Below are 22959 nucleotides of genomic sequence, written 5' to 3' on the forward strand. Positions count from 1 at the left end.
TGTGAACTGGAATATTAACTGGATTCCAAAGGGCATTTCTTTTAAAAGCAAATGCAGATATTTTATATGTATATATATATATATATATATATAAGTGTTTTATAATTGTGAAGTGCTAACAGAAGATAGCATTACACTACTGGTTTAAAAAATAAAAATAAAAAAATCCTTGACCTGCACATCTCCACTTCTGAGTGAAATAAGATGTTAACTTTCTTGGCCTGTCTTCAAGAACTAACAAAAAAACAAAAAAAAAAAAGACTGCAATAGGAATTTCAAATAGCCTTCCTGTTGAGAAATTATTGCTACTAATTGTCACTGCATTGAACAAAATGTAGATCACCCAGTAAAGGTGGTAGATAACCTGTTTTAACTGAATAGGAAACGTTTGGCATAAGTAAACAAAGACTATGAATCTGGAAGATGTGTTTTGAGAATCCATTCCATTACATTGGCTCAGGGACTGCAAAACTCTCAAAAATTTTACTTTGAAGAAGTATATTAGAATTTATTTTTCCTGTTGCTATATTTTCTTACATACATATATATTTGCAACAAGTTCTATGTGGAGCTATAAGAATCATTTTCCAACATATTAGAAGCTGCATAGATGACAACTGCCTGGATGCCTGAATAGCTGACAGGTAACTTTCAAATCACTACATGGGAGAAAAATTGTCAGTATTTCTTAGGAGTGGCATTTACTCATAGTGAGAGCATGCCTTAAGGATGTTGTAAGTATACTAATAAGAGCCATTAAAATTATTTATTATTAATAACGTCAGGAGTGATCTACTTGTATCAGTGGTCATCAAATCACATTTCACTAGAATTACTGTTTATGTGCTGTTTACTTGCCAGATTTACTTCCATCCCTCCTCAATGCAACTTGCTCTGTTACTGCATGTACACACTGATGTGTGTTGATTTTTAGTATTGTGTAAAAAAACTTGTAATGGAGAACCTAACAAGAACTTTCTACCCAGTGCTCTTTCATTCACCATTACTGTAGCATCATGTGGTCAGTGTGGTCACTAAGTCGGTACCGTAGATAGGGTTCAGCTGCCAACCTAGTCTCAGATATGTTATACTTTGTATTAAAATAACTGAGCATGGAAATGCTAAAGTATTGCTAATCTTCACATTTCAGAAATCCCCAAATGAAAAAACTGTTTTCCAAATAATATAAATAGAATAATAAAGTAGTTGTCATAGTGGTAGTTGTTGTAGTAATTGTAGTAAGAATAAGAATAATACACGTGCTATACATTTTGTCTGCATTCTCTAGCTAGTATGAATATTACTTTGAAAACTGCCTGATGAGGTGCTACCCTATGCCAATGAGTTGTGCTCCAGTGCAATGTAGTACAGAGATTCTTGAGTCAGAGAATTGTAATGCTGAAGGAAAAGAAATATAGTTGTGTCAATATAGCATGTAGGACAGGCTTTTTGACACTGTTGGTAAACTGATGTGGACTGTCCAGGCAAATACTACTTCAGGACCCATGCTAGCATTGCTGCACAGTGTTTTTGGTACTGTCCAGGCATACCTGCTTGCACCAGAGCCAGCCTGCTGATCTCTAAGAAGCATTGACATAATGTTGTGCTGACACACTTTGTGTTACAGAGGTTCTCAGTCACAATCTGTGAAAACTCAGCAGTTTTAAATATTATTCCACCTAAACCTAAAATTGATTGCTACCTCTGTCAGTTCTCTTTGTTGTGTTATCAGGTCTGCATCAGTAAAAGCATTTCTAAGCATTATCTTTCAGACTGCATTGCAGCCTGAAGAGTCTGATTGGTGCTGTTATGATTTTACTGCTTCCTTTTTGTAGTTACCTTTAACCTGACTTGCTGGTGTGCAAGAGGTTTGGTTGTTTCTAGAGTTAGGTTTTATTTGAGTTAGGAACTGATGACGAAGTTATCTTTTGTCATGTGAGAAAGACGGGAGGCTGAGTTTCACCACACTGTGAAGAAGAAAGCTTGCGCTACCAGTCCCAGTGCTCTTACTGCTCCACTACAAATCAGTTTACCCTCCTTCATAGCTATGGATTCAGCAGCTTTCATCACTAGTGTATTCAATTAAGAAATATTCAGAACAGTATCATGTGATTTTCTTTTCTACCTATCATGGCACTCCTACCGAATAGTATAAGATTGCAGTTTTGCAATCTACAGTTCACAATCTTTGTTTTTGTAACTGCAATTTGCAGTTTGTATTTACATGTGAGGAAGATAAAGCAGTGTTTGACACAGCCTGCTCTAATTACCTCAGTGAAGCCTAAAATTATTTCCTCTTGATAGGAATGAATACCATGGGACATTGCCAAGAAATTACTTTTCTTTCTTATTGTGGCAATGTTGGTTTAATACATGTTATCTCTAACAGTGCTTGACTCAAAGCGAAATATATTTGATCTAAGCTTATTTGAAAGGTTTGATCTTGATTTAAGCCTGCTTGTAAAAGGAATACAAAACAGAGTTGTGTTTACTGTAATGAGCTTTATGTTGCAGTAGGCAACCAGGTGACACAGACCGATCAAAATCTTAGTCTGTATTAATTCATATATTTTTAAGCATTACAAACTAATGTCGAAGTGGTATTCATGGTGTCTTAAGCAGAAAATACTACTATTCTGGGTCTGTATGTTGTAAAAGTCAGTTCAGTTTTCTGTTTTCATATAATAATTAATTTACTTAAAATCTAGCACATTTTTTCAAGGCATATGTGCACACATTGCCCTAGAACTGTAGAAGGTTTAGTTTTGTAATTAAGCCTATTTAAATTTTTTGCACTTCCAATTAGTTGTGTTCATTCTAGTGTTTTTGAAAAATAGAGATAACATAATGAACATAGCCTGCAGTTTCCATTAACATTTGACTCACTGTTCCCAATTTTTATCAAGGGAATGTACCAACATAGCAAGATTTTTATATCTTTTATTGGATCAATCTAGAGGTGAAAGCACCACACACACACCAGAATAAAAATAAACAACAGCTGCTACAGCAAAGGGTCACTATGACAGACAAGATCAGTGTTATCACATATGTATGATAACTTGTGCTGGAAACGATTTAGGGATTGCACTTGAATAGTGCTTCTCAAGTACGTTTAATATCTTGCTTCCTGGCACATATATGCCAGAAGGTGCATTTTGTAATTGTGTTCAGGTATTCTGTGGGGTTCTATCCTTGCTTTTCTCCCTTTTTTTTTTTTTCTTTTTTTTCTCTTATTCACCCTAATCATGTAGAAGACAATATGTGTTCAGAAGGCTATCCCATCTGATGAGCTATGGTATATCACCTTGATAATGCCATAACATTGCTACATTCCTATACAAAATGTGTCATTGCTGAGATTTTTGGACAAAGAACAAAATTCTTAATTCCTTAGTGTTTAGCTGCTAATCTAGTGCCCGGCAGTGCTACTCCAGCTGAGAACAGCCAGCATGGGAGAACTACAGCTCTGAGCACTGTAACTCTGGTGCATTGATAGGATTAGTTGCTCAGAAAATTGTGGTAGCAGCCCCATGGTTCAAACCCACTGTATCAGCTCAGAGAAAGGATTTATGGATAGAAGCTGGCTCTATTTCATCGGTCATTAGAATAAAAAAGTAAACGTTACAGATTATACTCTCTCTGCCCTTGTTAAATGCCAACAAAAATCTATCCCATCTCGCTGTGTGGTGTCTTGTATTAATGAGGCTTCATGCATAGAAATTTCCATGAGTTGTGACCTCCAAGTATCTTTGAAATAATTAATAAGGTGCTTAGAGGAACAGATTTGCATATGCATGAAAGATCATTTATGGTTATTTAGTTACTGTGCAGGGCAAAGAATCTCATAGTATTGCCTCAAAGCAGGAATTGTATACAAATATACAATGTATTACCCCATTGTATTACACATACTGTTCTTATGATCACTGTTTCATTTTTAAAATAGCATTATGGCATTAGGGGTCTTAGTCCCCAGGGTAAAATAAACTTCCGTGGATCTCTGGGAGAAGGAAAGTTGGCGAGGCCAAGGAAAGGCAAGGTTTTGCACTGCTGTAGGCACTTTACTAAAATGTCTTTGCATCAGTTTATTTCTTATGAGTAATCATATGCATTATGTATTTTAAATGAATCTGGATAAAAGATGCAGATCTCCTGATGACTGTAAAGCACTATTGTATCTGGAAGTAATTTCATTTTACCACATATATATAATTAAATGAGTAAAATTACCACCAATAGCTTTAAAGTATAACAAAATGTTTAAAGAGCCACATTCAATTGGAAGAAAGTTGCTGGGGAAGGATAAAAGAGGCATATGTTTTAAGATTATTTTTTTTATCCCCATTAGATTCTATTTGTATATTAACAGGGATGTTTCTATTCCTGTGCAGGACATCAAAGCAGTGATGAATCTCTGAATCATCTTTCAAAATTGTAGTACCCAAAAAGAAAAGGGGAGAATAAATAGATAGTCAAAGCAAAGTTTGCAAGTAAAAGGAAGGAGGAAAGCCACATTTGATTTGATTGCTCCAATTAGTGTGTTTTTTTTTGCTATAGACAAAATCCCTAATACATTTAGGAAGGTGTGTGTGTTCCTGTGCAAGGGATTTTAAAGTGGCAGTCAGTGATCTACAAACAGAGCCTTCTCAGTGAAGGAGGTGAGGAGGTAAACAGTGGGTCTAAAATCAGAGTGCAGCAGTCAGCACATGAAGCAAAATTTACCTGGTATGAAGCCTTGATACAGGAACAGTTTCTGCAATCTGTGTTCTCCTGCTTAAAAAGTATTTCAAGTAATGTAGGAAATGGCATTTTATTATTAGAATAATAAAATATGAGAGATTGAAAGCAGACACATTATGCTAAATTCCTGACAGCTATAAACTTTTTGTAATTTCTTGTTTGCATGAAATATCTGAGCATACAGAAGCAGGTGTAGGAGGCTGGAAAAATGCTTTTTATTCTTTACATATTGTACAACTTAGAAGAGGCTTTTTCCACTCCAAGGAATTAATAAACAAGCAATTACAGTTTTCATAGTGTTTGTGGTGACAGCTCTAGTTGTGTTTTTCTTTTTCCGGCATTGCCCATGATAGGGAAAATGCAGGAATGCAACCATGTTCTCTATTCATGTTCTTAAAGGGATACCTGAGCATCTTTTGGAAGGGCATTTGGAAATAACTGACTTTTTTTTTTTTTTTCCTCTTTCCTGGATGTTTTCTGTCATCAATTTTCCCACTGTCTAGTCTAAGGACGGCTTGTATGCCTACTTGTCCTCATGTCATTGTTCTCAGTGTAAGCTGGTTACTCCTTCTGCAGAGGGAATGTAAGGACTGCCATGGTAAAGGGCATCACTGTAGAAAAGCAAAACCTTTTTATCCTCTCATTCCTGGAAAGCTTTTCATAAAAAGTAGATTATACAAGCTAATACATTCATGCATTTGTTTGATGAACAGTGAACCTTAGATCATTTCCCTATATAAAAATAATTTAGATGTTCAGCCTACTCATTAATTCTGACCATATCTTCCCTGTGTATTATGGGCAGAATAAGTATTTACTGTTTCTGTAAATAAAATCATCAGGCAAAGTGAGAATTTTGTGATCTGTTGTTGATATACAGAGGGCTTCTACTCTGTCAGTTCAAGCTAAACTCACAGACTGATCACTGAAAATGTCTCACAAGAAAACAGATCCTTCTTTGTATATGGGTGAGGAGGATTCTGCCATATCAGCATTATGACTGAAATTAATATTTCCTAGATGAGGCAGAAAGATGAGCGAAAAAAGAGCAAACTATGAAAGATTATACAATGAGATAGTGAGATGACCATCTTTCCTTAACTATTTATTGTTCCTTTTAAGACACTCTAAAGTTCTTAGAAGCAATGAAAGAAAATTTAAATTTAATTTTGAGCTTTTCACAAAAGTAATATTGTATGAAAATGATGTGCTGTTGCTTTTATCTTATCTAAGGCAAATTCCTGATATGTCTGCATTGCACTTTTAGTGAGAGGTTTTCCTTCTTCCTGTTCACATTCATACAACCACAGTTCTTTATTATTCATGTAGTTTGAACATACTGCATTGACTTAGATGTTAGTTATATTTCTTAGTAAGAGGCAATGTCTGTCCCTTTGGGCTTATCATTTGAGTGGCAAAAGAAGGGAAGAGAAGTAGAGGTGACACATCAGCTAGAGGTTACACAAAAGATCATTTACTGAGTTTGTATCGGAAGCCAGGTACAGTGACCCTTCTTACAGTGCTTTTCCTAGGAACATATTGCTTCTTTTTCACCTCTGATATGTTTTAGAAGTAGATTCCTCTGATTTCCTTTCCTTTAAAGTTATACAGACTACTGATTAATAGGCTAAGATGAGAAATGATTTCTTCTATAATACTGTATGTGCACAGAACAAGTGGCAGAGATCTGTGCAACACCCTGGAGGAGAGAGCCTTACTGACAAAAGGTCATCCACATCCCCACATTCTTTTTAAAAATTGTCAAAAGTTTATCAGGTAATACAGCTAGACTGCCTTATACCCTGGTCTAGTGGGTGAAGCTAACCTTATTTCACTACCTATAAGTTTATTCCAACCAGACTTTACCAGAGAAGTGAATCAAAATCATCTTAGATAAATCAGATTCTTACTTTTAAGAGGTAATTGAATTTGCAGTGGTTTCCTGAAGAGCTTTTTTAAAATTTAAATTTAAATGTAAATTCTCCTCTTAGTAGGAGCATAAAATAAACATGAACCAACAGTGTATCAAGAACTTTTTTGTGGTCCTTTACTAGCAGAAGCGCAAGAGTCTAGCACAAAGGACATGATTGAAAGTCACAACAGCTCCTTCATTTCTATTTTCAGTGTTGACTGAAGTTCAAGCTGCAACATCTGAGATTTGTCCCCTCAAGTCTTTGCTCTGTTTCTCTAACAGCAGATTGCCAACTCCATATCTAAACAGTCTCAAAATCTTCAGAACAAGCGGAGCTTGATATGCTTGAGGCAGGCATTGAATTCTTCTCCAGGAACAGCTTACAGTGAAATCATACCACATGATTCTTTGAGTTGCCATAATTAAGTTCAGCATGAGCTTGCCTACTATAGGTGTTTTTCTCCCTTATCTCTTACTACTTCTTCTGCTGAAATATATTTAATTTTTAAATTACATGGAGATGACAGTGCATGTAGGCTCGTTCCAGTTAGTAATACCGAAGGGCAAAAGATAATGAAAAAATCTTGCTTAGAAATTAATTGGCTCTAAAAGCAACTAGGAATGATCTTTCAAAGCAGACTTCTTTTCATATAGAAAAAGTTGCCCAGTGTCAACGTAAAATACACATACTGAAACAGTGGCAGAATATGGGCAGTCTTTCACTACTATGTCCTGCTGAAGTGGAGGTGAATTTTTGTCTCAAATGGGGTCAGTGAGAGCTGTGACTTTGTCTTTGGAAATGAAGGATATTCGTTCTGACTGAAAGTGCTTCTGCCTATAGTGGTTTATCTGATAATAATCACTTGATGTGGGTATATCAACCCTTGACTGGGTTGGTCAGTCACTTTTAAGCCTCCAACCAATTGAGACATTCATTAAGACATGTTGATGACTATTCAAGGAACAAAAGAAAAAAGATCTGAAGAAGAAGGTTGGGTAAAATGGTGAAATAATGCCTCCAGCTTCTCGCACATTTTGATATGCATGGGAATTTAGCCTTCAATCACAGTAGTTCAGTGGTTTACATGTGAACTGTTCTTCAACAGACTGAAGACATCTGGGTGTTTGTCCTGAAAATGTCCAAAGGACTGTAGAAGACGCTAATTTTTATAGCTTGAATGTGTTTGAGAGTTTAGCTTACACTTTCAGAATAACAGGAAGAGAATATGACCCTTCATGCTTGGATAATTGCAGATTTCCTGAGAGATGAGTTTGTATCTGAGCAGAGGGTCTCTTTCAGTGTAGCACCATCTCTAAGGTGGGTTCTGCAAGCAGCAGCCTTTGTAAGAATTCATTAATGTCTGCTACCTTATATACCCCATAAATAAGTTGCTGGGACCAACTGTGGCACATTCAGCATGTGTTTAGTCTCTGAAGCCTGGTGATTAATATTCCCCGAGTCACTTTCTAAGCTTTGGTCTCCCACATGGCAGCATGTAGAGCTGCTGCTACATCACAGAACCAGCTAAGGACATTTTCCTTCAACAAGGAGTTGGCTTTAATTAAATTTCTGTGTCTGGAAAGTGAAAATCTAATTTTCTTTTTGACATTTTCTATATTACTACTTAGACAAAATTATGAAAATAATTAATCCCCGTGAAGCAGACATCAGCATTATAAGAGGTAAAAAAATATTGCATATAAATAATACTACTAATCACCAATCTGTTATAATTTATTGATGCAAGTTCTTATTAAAACTCTTAAATCAGATTTGTTCTTGATATAGCAGATGTGCCAAATGATTGCACAATGTAGGTGCAAGTGAGGGTTATAAAAAGAAACATGGTTCAAACTGCACATCAATATAATTTATCTCTTCAGAGATATATTTAAAGAAAAGAAAGAAATGGCAGAACGGGGATAAGGTGTATTATTTAGTAAGGAGATTTTCATTCTGTATCAGGTTCAAATACAGTCCACCATAGCAGTGGCTGAAATTGGTGATGGTTGAAAGGTAGGTCTGCATGCAATAACTTGTTGTTCTCATTGTGGTCCTTGGAGAATCTGTGTTCATGTTCCCAAAGACATCATGTCAGCTGCTGTCAATTGATAGCCTGGTTCTCTTTCCTGAAAATGTAACAAATGACCTCGTAAGCATGGAAATCAAATGTCCTCCTCATAGCTAAAGCACTTTGTAGAAATTAAAAGTGAGGGTGGAACAACATGCTGCCACTTCCACTGATGAAATGCCACTGAGATGCAATCCTCAGTGCTTTAAACTAAAGTCCTTTTAAACTAACTAAAAATAAAACGTTTATGAAATCTGAGCACCTGCACATTGCATTGTGTCAGTCTCTAAACTGATGTGATGCATCAGGTATTGATATGATACTTCAGCACTTTCACTTAGAACTTGGTACCATCAGCCAATTTCAAGAACTGGTCCTTGGATATTGCAATTGTAATCTATCTGCTTGAGATATTTTTTTTTTTGACTCTTTGGAACCCACACTACACAAAGTGGGTAGATAGAGCACTGGCACTGAACACAGGTAGTTGAAAAAAGACCATGAGAACAGGTAGTGGTATAAGTAAGTTTGGATTGCAGGTTCACAGGCAGTTTAATATCACAGTGTGATATTAAACTATCACACTGTTACCTACACAGATTTGTCAACTGTATGATAACAAAGTAGTTTATTTGAAAATAAGAATCTTTAAGAAAAAAAAAAAAAAGTGTTTAAGCAGATGGTGGGTTTTAATAAGGTCTTAATAAGAAATTATTCAGAGGCTTACAGTTAGCTTTTGGTTTTTTTTTTGTTTTTTTTTTTTTTACTTTGCTGCCTGATAAATTTGGGCTAGTTTAGAAATGTTTATATTTCACTTTCCAATTCTAAAACATAAAGTAGCTTCATTATTTCAATGAAAGTAACAGGACAATATCTTCTGCCAGAACATTTAATACTGCTGTATTTACTGCAGTGCTTTATATTTTATCCTTTAAATATATGTACGGACACTATCATTGCAATTTGCAGAATTTAGGTGGATAGCATGGCTGGAGAAAATCAGAGACACCTTCTGAAAAGGAAGTTTTCTAATATTTAATTCAATTTGAATCATAGCCAAGGTAAAGGATAAAAAACAAGAGATACAGTTTGTTAAGAAGGACAGTGGCACCTATATTTTACTTACATATTGTTTAAATGACTTGAAAATGGGGGCAAAGGAGGTTCACTTATCACTTCGCTGTTACTGAAATGCTCGAGAAAGTGAAACTTGCCAGACCCTTGCTAGTTGCCTCCTTCACTAGCAGGTTTAGTCCAAGCAGTGTTTCAACATTGCCTACCAATAGCTTTGAGTACTTTCTTTATTGCAAAAGCTCATGGATAAATTTCAACAGTAAATAAGTGCCAATACAGCAACATTCAAAAGAATGCATAATATGTGAAGTGTTATGTGTTACATACCATTGACATGCCTAAACTGAAACACCAAGATGCAACCTGTAATCTGTTTATTTGTAAAAGAAGTCAGATTGTTATGGAAATAATTATCTTTGAAGATGAGAGTATCTAGTAGTGTCGTGGTGTGCTGTCAGAGTCACCCACTATCTGCCTGTCAGAACCCATTTTTTTCTCTGTCTCCCTTTGCCCTAGGTATCTCTTTTTAAACCTCATAAAAAATGATGTGCCTGCTATAAAAGCAATGATCTGGCAAAGTGTGCAGTTGTCGTCATTTGGTGCACATCTCAGCTACTCCACCTTCAGCTTTGTGGCTCACACTGCACAAGACACTCACCAGTGCCTCAAGAATACTTTTACTGTTACGAATTTTATTGAAATGGCCCGAGTATCCAAGCCAGAATTTTACTCTATTAGCATCAAATTAGAATTCTGAAGAGATTGTCATCCCCATTTAGGATATTTGCTTGTGACCATGAACTCATCTTACGTATGTGTAAAACCACAAGCAACTTCGATGAAGGTGTTAAAAAAAAAGGGGGGGGGGGCTAGACATGTGAAACACCTTACTAGAAAAAAAAATGAAAAAGGTATGCATAGTAAAAGTCTACCATTTATTTTTCTCTTTTTTTTTTTTTTTATTGAAGAATAAGCTTATTAGTATTCTACTTTATTTCTTCTAACATTTTTTTTCTTTTCTTTTCTTCCTTTTTGATAAGCAAAATATCTTCTTTTCCCTCCTTCGGTGGCAATATCTTTTTTTTTTTTTTTTTTTGGGGGGGGCATCTTTGTTGCATTATTTGCTGATCACTAAATGCTATTGTCTTACCCTCTGTATCTTTTTCATCTCTTTTTTTCTTGCTCTTCAGTTCTCATGTCTTTTTTTTTTTTTCTTCTCACCTTGTTGTGCCTTTCTGTCTCCTCCTGCTTTCTTATTTCTAATTGACATTCCAGTCACTCTTGATCTCCTCTGTAAGGACCACAAAGCAATGCAGACACTGGGCAGATCAAAGTAATGTAAAAGAGTCACTTTTGAGGATCAGTTTTATTGTTCATGATCACTAGGAAAAGGGCAATTGTTGCATAGGTGAGCCAGTTAGGTCTATTGGCTGACCGTTTTTTTTTTTCCTGTCTTTGTGCTCAGTGTAGACACCAACCAGCAACTTGTGAGCAGGAATACTCTCAGGCACTTGTTGCATGCGTGATGCTGTGAGAAGTGATTGCAGTACTTACAGATGAAGCACTATCCTCTCTGATAATGTGTCCCAAGACAGCTGTGTGGGGAAGAAAGTCCCATGTCAGAAGGAATATGGGGCTTCTGGGCTTGCTTACTTGTTTTATGGCTAACACTTGATATTTCCTCCATTATCCTTACCAGAAAGAAGAGCAGTTAATAGATTTTGGCTGTGGGATTTTTTGTTGTTTTTTTTTTTCCTTCTCTCTTCCATATTCAGGCATGTGCATAAATACGCATAGGCACAGCATTTGGCAGGATTTTTGGCTAGTTTAAACACAAACTAAAGTACCAGAAAGTTGAAAAGTCTTTTTGTTTTCTTTCTACTTTGTTTGTAATATGAAAGAGTGCAATGCCAGGTACAAAAGAAGCTCAGCTTGTCAGTTAAATAGGCTGGCTGGCACAGTCAGATTTTGTTTTTCATGATCCATTGCCCCAAGTAATATCCTCTGTTTATATCACTGCTGGAGGAAGGCTGGAAATTATGGAGGCGTTTTTGGTAATAACTGCTAGCAGGGAGACAGTATTTACCAGAGAGTCTGCAATGAGACTCTCAGGTAAATAATAAGCATTTTAGAAAAACTACCTAATTATGTATTTAATCGCTTGGAGCCGTTCCAGTCACTTGGGAAAATAACGTGCGTTTTGTAAATCTGTCTAATTATTTATTTGTGAAGGAAGTCATTCTAGCCTCTGGGGTAAGTAGTGTGAATTTTATGACTTTCCATATAGATCTGTTCTGCTTGAGAATGTCGGAGGTAAAGAAAAAAAAAATCATGAGAATGCACAAATATTAGCAAATGCTGAGTTTTGTCTACTTTGCCATCTAGTGCTCTGGTATTTCTCTAAAGGTTTTATTCTGCTTTAGAATAGCTATCTTCCTTACTCAATGGGAAGATAAACAGTGAAGTTCAAGCAGCCATATTTGTAGATGGCACACCTCTGAACAGGAGTTTTGAGGCCAGTAATAAATCAGACTAATTCTATTCAGCAGTTATTAAAAGCTAGATCACAGTTAAGGTTAGGAGCTGCCTAATGTCTTTGCAATAGACATGACAGTTTTCTCTTACAATGGTATGAATAATGAATTGCATACTTTCACCATAATTAGTTACTAGCAAGAGAACTGAATGTCTGATACATATCTGTCTGAATTAAAATAAGTAATTTTTTGACAGTGTATCTATCAGTCCATAAGGAGTTATTATTTCTACTAGTTTATGTTAATTCCTGCGTCAGTTTGTACCCTTCTCACTGCGTGTCTCTTTCCTTTTTCAATAGTTCATAAAGTGGTATCCATATCATGAAATTTATTCTGAATTTATTTGGTATGACTCTGTATTTACTCTGTATTTTTAAGTGCTACAGAAGTTCCTCAGGAAATTATATTAAAAATAAATCAATCAAAATAATTTTCAAGAGAAAATACTCAGATCAGAAGTATTTACAAATGGTGTGTTTATCCTACTTATCGAGAAGTAGAATTATTTTCATAATAATAAGTCTAGTCAAGAGGAATTGCGCAAAGAGTCAATTCCTTGAAATTGTATTTTCCTACAAAGTAAATTAAGGATACTTCTACAAATGCAAAATACTATTAGCATTTAGAGTATATTCATTATCAAAACAATTGTAGAATGTTGCTTAAGAAAGAAAAATATCCATTGCCACCTTATTTCCTCCTGACTTTGTCTGGATTTATGGGCATATTGTATGCAAGTATTTTCCAATCAAAAAGCAACATCCAAAAGCTGAGGACAAAACACTATCATTATGCCTGTAGTACATATTGCCCCTGAAGGGCCTAATCTCTTGTGCTCATTTGGATACTTCCACAATAAGCTGGAGGAAGGCATTGTAACCAAGATCTCTTACATCACTCTGTCTCCATTTCTCTGTTTCTTCTGTGGGGTACGTAGGACTCCTCCACAGTCAGCCACCATGCTTATTGCAAGCAAGCTTTAGTTCATTCCTTTCCTCCTCTTTTCAGAAGAGTCTGTATATGCTACTGCTTGATGACAACATTGGTCCTTCACCAATGGAAGGAATATTGACGATGGGACATGAATAGTTAGCAGCACTTGTTTAACCCAGTTGTTTGTTCCTCAAATGCTTATATTTATGTTTGGGTTTGCATACTTTCCTGGATAAGGAATTTTTGAGCAACAAGCTCATTGCTGGATTGCATCAATGTCATCAAACTGGACTAATTCACTGAACTGCTTTAGTATTTCTAAATAAACCCATTTTCCCTTCATTTTTACAACGTAATTGGAAATACTTCCTATCCTGAAAAACACATTGTTTCTGGTATTCAAAAGTAATTTCAACCCCTCATACATTGTATGGCTATCCAGATGCACAGAAAGCATAATAGTGTATTTAGTCTACTAGATGAAGCTCATGAAAGCATTTTGTTCCTTTGTTCCACTGATTTTAATTCTGAGTCCCAGTTAAGTAGCATTCTGTAATAGACCTGCTATTTAAATGTTGGACATCTAAAATCCAGGTTGCTAATGGTGGGAAAAAAATAAAAAATACAGCTCCCATTTCATCCATATTATTGTAATTGTGTTTACAAAATGGTAGGCATTCATAGCGTGTGTAGAACTGAAAGATTATATGACACTGGGTAGATCTCACACTCTATAACTACATATTGAAGCAACACAGGGAAGTGTGTTCTAGTGCAAATAGTAAGGTCCAAACTTCAAGCAAAACTAGGAAGATTTAACTTGTGTTCTCATTTTAGTTATACTGGAGCATAGACATTAACTTAAATTTGGGAACGGAACAGAATTTCTCTAGTACAGGCCAGCTGTATGCCAGGTTTGTTCTCCAGATGCCTTACAAGTTGCTTAAGGGGGGGTGTTCAATGACCATAAAATTTAGGACAGTCTCTGCTCATCTTGCACTAGGAGAATTTACAAAGTCTAGTGCAGTTCTATGCCTGCTGTGGGTGTGTTAAGGTCACTTCCTCCATGTCTCTCAAAGCAGCCAAAGGTATTGATAATCAGTTTGTACAGACTGGCAGGAGAGTAGGGAAACTGAAGTGATATTATATGTAACATAAGAAATTTTTACTCATGCTTCTGGTATTCTAGAAATGATGACTGATGTGTGACCAAGTTGTTTTCCAAAAGATGATTATTGCTTTAATTATGGTAATTAAAAGTACCGTGTAATTCATATTATCTCGTAGATTAAACATTTGAAAGCAACATAAAGTTGCAGCTGAAAGTTTCAGCTTCTTTTTATGAGAAATCTTAATAAACTTCAGTGTCTCAGTGTTTTAAAGTGATATTTATCATTCTACAATTACTGGAGTTACATGTATTTAAAATGTGAGATTTTGCTACTCATCTCCCAGTGAAAATAATGGGAGCTGTGGATGGATCTCAGTATTTGAGAATTTAAGCTAAAATTATTCAAAGTTTAAAATCCTTCTCGCCAAAAGTCAAAAGGCTAGTTATTTATATCTTGGAATTTAATAGTACCTAGGATAAGGAACAGTGTTTGATTTTAATCTTAACATTGAAATTCTATGTAGTGAACACAGCCCAGTAATACAATACTCCATATTATGAAAACTTCAGTTTTGGTGAGCCTGTGTGGATGTGGGGAACACACAGAGACCAGAAAAGCAAAGACTTTTTCTTTAATAAATTAAATATCTCATATTGGATGCTATTGGAATATGTGGATTTATGCCAACAATAAAGAGAAAATGAGATAAGATGCTGATCTTTAGAATTCAAAAGCATGGAAGAATCTTATGAATGACAATTCGTTATTTTGGGGTTGTTGTAAGTATAAAATGTTCCCTAGACCATATGTTGTGATATATCCAAGGAACCTGAAAATATGTTCCTCTGTCTTTTCTAGTTTCTCACAGCTCTCGTATTATGACATTCTTTTTTAATTCACTCTTCACACTATTTTGAGAGGCAGTTTTACATCTGAAATTAAAGCATACTACTAACAATATGACATATACAGTATGTTATTGTTTGCAGCCAGAAAGTGTATACTAATGTACCGGAAAAATCTGGAAGAGATAACACTGAAATCTTGGCTTGCTTCAGCCACCCACTTACAAACTGCTGATCTGGCAGCATGTAGACATAGACTTACACCCAGAAATTTGGGCAAATGCAAGCAGTGTGTAATGATTTGCACCTGCGAAGAGTAGTCCTGATTCAACTTGCTGTTCTGCTGGTGTGAGTATTTACAAAATGAACTGAATGCACTAAGGTTACACTAGATTGATGTTTCTGATCCCTCGCTATCAAGTTACATATGTGTATAACTATCTATATTTCACTTTCACTTTCTATCATCTAACCTCATCATGACAATAATTTTATTTTGGAAAGCTAATGCAATTCAAATGCACAGCTACATCTTAAGACAGTATTTAGCTTTATCAGCTAAATTTAACTGTCAGCTAAATCTTGCTCTGACAATTCTTTAGATACAAATCAGTTCAACTTTCCTGAATTTTTCAGTCCATTACTGAATAGCTTTTCATTGTAGTTCTAATCCAGTCACCCTACTGCATATTAAATGTCTAGATATAATAATAAAATTATTACAACTGAAAGCATAAAATGATTACAACCAAAATGATTGCTTTTAAGAATGAACTATTACTTTATTCATCCATGTTTAAGCATATATTCTTGGAAGACAATTCTCTTAAGCAGATTTTGTGGGTTCTGAAATTGTAATGAGGTTTCTCCTTTATTTTAGAAGTCTTCTTTTCCTTGCAAGTGGCTAGAGAAAAGTGACTTTGCAATGTAAATACCTACTGGGCAGGAACCCTTTGCAGGTTCATTTGTGTGCCTGCTCAGTCAGTTTGACTCCTGAAAAGGTCCCACGTCACTTTTTATAATGCTGCACGGATTAACTAGGTGACCGTTTATACGTGGTATGGTTACATGCAGCTGTAGCCAATTTGACCAGTTCTTCTGCCCTTGCTGGATGAGGCTTTAATTGGAGCCTGGTTAGAATTCCAGACCTCTGGGGTATATCAAATTGCACAGTTTTTAGTACTTCTTCTTACAAGAGAAACATTTTTCTTTGTTCCTGTTTTTGTCTTCATAGAATTTGCATAAACACTGCTAAAAATTAAATTTGTTGAAGAGCTGAGCTGGGCAGAGTTCAGTGCCGGGGCTATGCAGATTAGCATCATTCCTTGCAAATCTAAGGAATGAAAATGGAAACTTTATGCTCTTAGTCAGGGAAGAGTCCCTGATTTCCATTGGCACATAGTTTTAGCTCACAGCAGACTTTAAGATTATGACACTTTTTATATGCTGGAAATCTGCTTTGCATAATTTGAGAGTTTTTTTTTTTAAATATATACTATTCTTCTCCCTCAGGGCCCTCTACAGTTGGAATCTTAGTACTAAGGGAGCCTGCCTTTACAAGCAGATGGATGTGAAAAATAATCCTAATAAAATTTGTAAAACTCTTTTTAACATTTTTATAGGAATGTATTTGTAAAATATATATTGAATACAGGATGAATGACGGGATTTTATCTCTTAATATTGCTCACTTAGGATGACTTGCATAGCTCCCTCGTGGATTTTCCACTGATTATTTTATCCGTTAAAAACTCCTTATGCTCATGTTATATAAACACAAATATTTATAGGAATTATTAATATGCATATACGTACAATTGTAACATGTGTATGTACTCACACGTGTATAAATAAGTATAGCTTTTGGGTTAGAAGTTAGAAGATGTCAGAAATTGCCATACTGCTTTGGCTACTTCATTTATTGAAGTCAGATTTTTCTTTTAGATATTTCTGTGCAACTGCAAATAAAGTCATGTGGGTATGATCCTTTATGTTACACTAGGAAAAAAAAAAAAGAACCACTGACTAGTAAGATACTATAAACTTTTAACATCATAATGTAAAACATGAGTACTCTGAAAATGGGTTGAGTATTGCAGGAGTTTCTGCCTTTATATTTCACTATTTCTTTAACTTGCATTTTCATATTCTTTACCTTACTGAGAGGAAAAATGTATTGTTTTTTGTTTGTTTTTTACTTTGTTGTTCTGTTCATTTACTCATCATTTATTTGTTTTAAATCCATACATTTGGCTGGAATGTAATACAGTGTAATATAAAACTCAAGTAACGATAGGAGGAGGAATAAAGGTAAGATTAGAGATTAAGAGAATTAAACATAAAGGAAATATGGGGAAGGGACTCTAGCCAGTAGAAAGAGCTATAGAAGTCAAAAGGAGACTGTTGGCCAAAGGGAGAAGACAAAACTGGTGGTATCTCCTTCTGACATACTCTTCAGAGGGTCAAAACTGTGTTGAGGTGATGATTACCCCACCTTGGGGAAAGTTGCAGTGTAAATGATACTTGTCTTCTCTCCACTTTTAATCTCCACCTTAGGGTTAAAGCTACAGAGGTGTACAAGCCAGTTTGCCCTCTGAGAAACTGAAGGGGGCTTTCAGAAAGCTGTTTTGCTGAATCTCTCTCCCCAGTGCTGTATGTGTTTTCTCAAGCCTCCCTGTTTGATTTATGCCATAGCTGCCCACTAATTTATCTTACTTATACCTAGGAGTTCATTCACATTTTCTTCTGGCTCACTTTGCCATTCATTTTTTTCCTTTTATTTTGTCCCTTCTTAATGACGCTTTTCTATGTTAACTCCATGTGATGATTATGTCTTGTCACTTCTTCATGTGTGTCATGTTCACTTAAAACCTATCTAGTTTACTAAAAGCAAGGGTTTGTTTTCTAGTCTAGCTCAAATGGAATTTTATTGGTCCTTACTAAAATAAGCTTGAAGTAAAAAAGACAGTTAAAGAAAAATAAAATAAAATAAAATAAAATAAAATAAAATAAAATAAAATAAAATAAAATAAAATAAAATAAAATAAAATAAAATAAAATAAAGGAAAACAAGATGAATCTTAGAAGACTCCAGAAAGTGTTTTAAAAGCAGGAAATTCAATAAATAGGACATTGAAAAATGCATAAGGAGATGAATTAAAGAATGCACAAAGTTGCGAGACTTAGAGATGTTCTGGATGAGTCACTGAACATAGGTGAAGAACAGAAGCAGAATTGCAATGCCAATAGGTACTGTGAGAATTACATTTGAGATAAATATAAGCACAGGGAAAACTTGGTAGAAAATTATTTTGTCATCTAATTTTGCTGGCTAGCGAGAATCTGTATGGCTATTAAGCTCTGATGGCTAGCATCTTGGAAACCCTGCTGAAGGACACAAAGAGATAACAGTTATTAGGAGTGAATTGGGACACAATAGCTCGATTAGGACCCCATTTCTAATAGTCCTTTGGTGCTCTCTGAAGCAGTCAGCACGGCATCTGTCTGTTTCTTCACTGTAAATGGCTGAGCATTCTGCAAAAATAATGCAATCTGCTGCATTACTGGTAATGCTTATAAAATCCTCCATGTCTGGGAAAGAACCTCTTTTACCTCAGCTGTCAGTTATAGGAGAAAATACTGTACAGATGTAACAGATTCTGCTGTACGAGGCAGTAAAGTGCCTGACAGAAGAAGATGGGAACTGTTAATATCAGGACTCTGAAGCTGGGTTTCAGATGCAGAAAACTCTATTAGAAATCTGGATGTCTGGCTTAATTATGAAATAGGATGTTTCTGAATAGCGTCCTTACTGGGAGAAAGAATATTAATGACAAATGGAAATGCCAATGATATACATGATTCTGAGAGAATTCACTGCTGGGACAGACCTATTCATTTCAAACTGTGCTGTTAAAAGTGTTTCACGGGGATTTTGGTTTTGTGTACCCTTATGTTTTAGGCCAACAATGTAGAAAGTTATACAAATGTGCTCCAGGTTTCTTCTGAAATCAATTTTAAAACTTGCATTTATATGTTAGAAATGGGATGAAGCCTATAGACTGCTCAGAGCATAAACTGTAAGTAGAATTACTTCTGTTACTTTACCACTTATTTTTTCCCCACAAATTATATTGTGTCTGGTCAGTGGGAATTTGGTAACAAAATTCAAGTTTCCAGATTGAGCAAACCTTACAGATTTGGAGAATCCAAACAGAAGGTTGCTAGGTGCTGGCAAACTGCAGACAAAACTGCAAAGCAGCAAAGATCTTGGAGCTCCAGAAGCAGCAATCGTGCTGGTTGCTGCACAGGAAGAACCTTGATCAAAAGCTACTGTAGCTCATAAGAGGAAATCTGTTTGCAGGACAAAAAATAAGGCATATAAAGTTATTCAATCTCAAAGGAATCTACGTCGGTATATCTAACACTGACTAGAACATCCTAGTGTTGTGCCAGTGTACGTGCATCATGAAGTCCTTTGGTCTCACTTCTTGGCATCTGCTCAGTGCACTCAGACCTTTCCTGTTCAGCTCGCTCTCTCTGCTGCAGTGTTGGTGGTAGGTATGGTTTCAATTCTTTGTTTCTAACATCTCATTTCTCCCCTGTTATCTCTCGCCCACTCCTTTGTGGTTTAACTTCTCACCTTTAGTCACTTGAGATCTCCTGATGTCCTCTGTGTAATGACACAGTCTTTCCACTGTTTAATTCCCTCCCATGTAATTCTCTTTATCTGTGCTCTGTTTCTTTGATTGCCCCTGACCCCATCCTCCTTTCTTCCATCTGCCACTCATTTTATTCTTACTGGGCCATTTCCTCTCCATTCCTGCACCAATTTTCTTTTCTCTTCTTTTCCAGACTCTCACTGTTTTATTGCTTTGGCAGCATGAGGTATCTAATTTGCTTTCCATCCCCTCTTTTTAACTCCATTGGCCAGCTTTACCTTTCACTCTATTCTTTGGCCTTGTAATGCCTCTTCCCTGCTTTTACCACCTCCCACCTCCGCTCCAATTATAAACACTGAATAGGGAAGCAGTTGGCAGTCAGCCTTACGGTTGCTAATGTCCTTTGAATGAGTCAGAACCTACAGAGTGAATGAAACACAGCCCAGTTTAATTTGGTCAAGCTGTCTCTTTTTATGAGAGCATGGGTCCCAATCATATATTCCTTATCTCCCCATTTCCAGTAGCCTAGTGCATGAATGAGGTCCCTACACTGCTCCTTGGTGCTGCCATCTGTGCATTTTCAGGGGATTGGTGTTTTGGGTGAGGGCTTGGGGGGAGGGGGACACACACACTTCTCTTTGTTTTCTCTTTTCTCTTTCTTTTCTTCCCCTCTCCAAATCTCATTATTCTCTTTCTGATGTCTGTTATTTAACCTTCCTTTCTTCCCACTTTTCCATTTGGTTTGATACATGCCTATTTTCAGAATGAGTTTTGAGGAATCCATTTGCAAATCCATGCTGCTTGTATGAGAGAATGGACAGTAAGCATGTCAGCGCTAGCAAAAGCCTGTACCCATATACATATATATATATATATATATATATATAGTTCATATATATATATGTATATATGAACTTGTCCTACCACAGACTGTTTTACATGGTAAAAGCTTTTGTAGATGGGTTTTGTTCTTGATGCTGCAGGAGAAGGTAGTCAGATGAGGCATTTCCATGATTTCTGCCATGAACTGTGAGAAGAGTGGTTTCTCTTGGATTTGTGATTTCTGGTCAATTGACTGTGATACCTAAGAGCAAGCACTTACTGAAAAGTTTGTCACAGCTGAGATTTTTTAAGACTTGCCTTCAGTCAGGATTCTCTGTCATCTAATGCATGAGGAGCTCTCACATCCACCTTTACCTTAAACCCTTACAAGGTCCCATTCCTCTTCCTGCTTATTTTCATAGGGCTTAAAATAATTTTAATTTGTACTCCTACTTGCAAATTCATGCAATGTGTTAAGAAACTGGGTAGATAAATAGTGCAAGAAAGTGGGGGAAGAAACCATCAAAAGCATACAGTAAAAGCATTTTAAAAATGTCCCACTCCTAAGGCATAATGTCAAATGTGTCCTGAATGTCTTAGATTTAGCTCAGCTTTTTTTTCCATTCTGCTGTTCTGCTGATGCAGGGAAAGGCAATTGCATTACCTTCCCAATGACTTACTGTAGCAGTAATTACATATATGATGTTATTAGATTCTAGGCATCCTGCATTATGACAGTTATGATTGACTTATTGATGAATTCATTAATTCAGTCGAGAGGACATAAGTTTAAATATTGACTTTTTAAGATTTTTGCATATAGGTTGACAGGCTGAAAAATGTTCTAATGTCTAATTTACAGTTCTTTGAAATCACCCGCTTTTCCAGACTTAATAGTTTCAACAATTATTAGGAAAAAAAAAAAAAAAGTCAATTAGCACTTTCAGTATCCACCATGAAAGGATATTTCCCCAAGGTGTAAATGTGTTACTTGGTAAAATTGCTAGCCAGTCACATCCTGTCAGTATCCAGGATGTGAAAGCTTTGGATATGTCTGGTTACTAATGAGGAAACCAGTTTACACTTCACATACTGCAATACGTCAATAAGCAGAACTTCCCAGTGTCCCCTGGAAAGCGCACTGAGCTGCCGTTCCCATTGACCGATGGATAACAGCATACTGCAAAACTTTCACATGTGTATTGAGTGGATGAAAGGAGTGACTTTCAGTGAAAACATCAGTATTTTCTAACCTCCTTAAAGTGAGATATTTACTCCCCTGAGACAAGGAAAGAAGGGAAAAAAAAAAAAGCAAAAAAAAAAAAAAACAAAGCTTTATTGAGTTTATTGATATTCCTAACTGGGCCAGTGAGGGTTGTTTGTTAGCAAGCAACCTTCTAGACAACTCATCCTTTCGTTGTGACTCCATGTCTTAAAGGAGGCACACATGCTTTCAGCCTGGCCCCTGCTTTTCTGCAATTTCATCATTCATTCTGGCTTATTCCTCCTCTTGTTCCCATTCCCTTCTTTTGTCCCTTGATATTATTTTTATATCAAATGAGAAGAGAGAAGCTTTTCAGTCCTGTGGCAAGGGATGGCAACACAGCAGCTTTCTCTCTTTGCTTGTAACTCAGTTTTAATGTTTGGAAAGATGTTAGCCTTTCTGAAAGGGAACTGTCATTCCAGGTGGATTTCTCCCCCCCACTCCAGGAGAGAATTCTTTCCTCATTCCATTGAAAAACAGACACACATTGATTTTCATATCTTGGCAGCTTTTACTTCTGCAGCAATCCCTATTCATTCCAGCTTCATTAGAAAGACCTGCAGAAGGTAACAAGCTCTTAATTAATGTTGAGTTAAAAATGGCAAAATAAACTTGCTTTAATTGGGCCAGGATCATAAGAGCCAGGATTTAACTTCCACAGAGATGAGTCACTGTCATGAACTAATGCAAGTAGCAACTGTTATCTTGTTGTCACAAATCAAAAGATATACAAAGGCAGGCAAGATGATATGTTAAAAGGTCATGCATTCAGAATCAGAATAACAAAAAATATTTGCCGTGATTAAAAGAATGAGCTAAAAAATATTAGAGAAAGTTTTATCTAGAGCATTTTTTTTAAGTTTTTTATTTTAAATGGATTTGTGTGTGTGTGTGTTAAAAAGAAGCTTATAATATTTGTGCAACTTAGTGGTTATTTGCATAAGTATAATAGCTATAGAATGCATAAGTTTAAAATGCATGTAC

At 36.0% G+C, this 22959-nt stretch overlaps 1 protein-coding gene across 2 annotated transcripts in view; it reads left to right on the forward strand.

Moving 5' to 3' along the window:
• PRKN (parkin RBR E3 ubiquitin protein ligase) overlaps positions 1–22959 on the forward strand; it is a 759823-nt gene that overhangs the window by 471926 nt on the left and 264938 nt on the right. The window lies entirely within an intron of this gene.

The sequence above is a fragment of the Anas acuta genome, chromosome 3 (genome assembly GCF_963932015.1).
Source record: "Anas acuta chromosome 3, bAnaAcu1.1, whole genome shotgun sequence".
In the NCBI taxonomy this organism is placed as follows: domain Eukaryota; kingdom Metazoa; phylum Chordata; class Aves; order Anseriformes; family Anatidae; genus Anas; species Anas acuta.